This window comes from Elephas maximus, chromosome 7 (genome assembly GCF_024166365.1).
Source record: "Elephas maximus indicus isolate mEleMax1 chromosome 7, mEleMax1 primary haplotype, whole genome shotgun sequence".
In the NCBI taxonomy this organism is placed as follows: domain Eukaryota; kingdom Metazoa; phylum Chordata; class Mammalia; order Proboscidea; family Elephantidae; genus Elephas; species Elephas maximus.
The window spans coordinates 131739175-131740780 of record NC_064825.1 but is presented as its reverse complement, the minus strand read 5'-3'; positions in this window follow the sequence as shown (position 1 = coordinate 131740780).

Below are 1606 nucleotides of genomic sequence, written 5' to 3'. Positions count from 1 at the left end.
GGAGAGCAGAGGCCTGCATGTGGGACTGGCCTAACCGCCGCTCCCCAGGCACCCGCTCACTGCCTGTGCACCCACACTCCTGCCTGGCTGCACTGGACAGGGGTTTTCAGAATTACAACGTCTGGCCCAGTCATGGTAGCATCAGTTCTAACCCTCCACAGCAGAGCCCTGCGGGGGCCGGGGAGGGGAGACTAGAGCCGGGGACAGGCTGGGTGGCTCTGTGGGCAGGCAGGGTCTAGGGTCCCCCAGGCCTCAGCCTGCAAACTCGAGGCTGCAGCCGGAGCCTCTCCCAGACAGGCCTGTGCCTCTGGGGGCACAACTACATTCGGGACCCTTCCCTGGCCTTCAGCCTCCTTCCGCTGAAGCGGCCTCACTGGACAGGGCCGAGATGATGTCACGCCGCCACTCCCCCTCCCACGGCCCACATCTGGATGGTCCTTGCCCCAACAGCTGCTGTCAGCTGGGGTGGGGGCGGGGAAGCCGATCCCCAGGCAGCCTCCTGGGCTCCCCACCAAAGCCTTGGCCAGGCTTTCTCTGCCTTCTGGATTCCTCAGGCCTGAGTCACCACTCTGAGCTCCCCTTGCGAGTCAGAGCCCGGCCTTCTGATCTTCCCTCCATGGGAGCACGTTCCAAAGCTTCCATCCATACCCCGGGCCCCTCACCCACTCAGGAGACAAGTTCCATCCCTCCCCCAACCTTCCCCAAGGGGGCGGAGCTCGTGGACGGCTGTGGCTTCTTCCAAATCTCCCCCATCGCCCGCCAAGTACCCTCCGTGACCTCTGACCACCTGAGCTCGCCAAGGGACCAGGGTGATGGGAGGGTCTGAGGGCCATTTCCTCTGAAAAAGCTGCATGTTGGGGGGCTGGTACCCCAAAAACAGTCACACAGGCCAAGCGGGTGCAAGGAGTCACTGCTGCGACTACTATTGGTCGGAAGGGCCGGTGGGGGGCAGCTTCATGGATGGGGACCAGCGCGGTCCTTAGGGCCCTGGCTCAGAAGGGCCCGCGTTGCTGCTGTTAGCTGTTGAGTCAGCACCCCGTTCATGACAACCCCACGCGCAACAGAGCAAAATGCTGGCCGGTCCTGCACCATTCCCAACATAGTTCGCGGATCTGGCTGCTAGGGCTTTCGTTGGCTGGTTCTGGACCTAGACTACCAGGCTTTTCTTCCTAGTCATCTGAAACCTGTTCAGGATCACAGCGACATCCAAGCTGCCACTGACAGATGAGCAGCAGCTGCACTCGAGGTGGATTGGCCAGGAGTTGAACCAGGTGCTTGGGGTTTAATGCTCTGCAGTCCCCATCGTGAAATTCCTAGTGATTTTGACTTTGAACTTGTGTTTTGTAACGGAAGTACCGTGGTGCACCAGAGACTTGGAGCCTCAGCTCCTTCACAGTCCTGCTCCCGCCGCCTCCCAGCTGCCAGCTCTGCCAGCCCCTGGTGCCCTTCCTCCCCACCACCACCCAGCACCCACCACCGTCCTCTGTCCCTAGAGCGTGCCTGGATGTGGGCACCAGAGGGTCAGGTCAGGGTACATTCAGCAGGTGACTCAGTGGGGTAAACATCTTGCCCTTCCCGATACAGGTAGCAAGTGCATCCCAGTGTG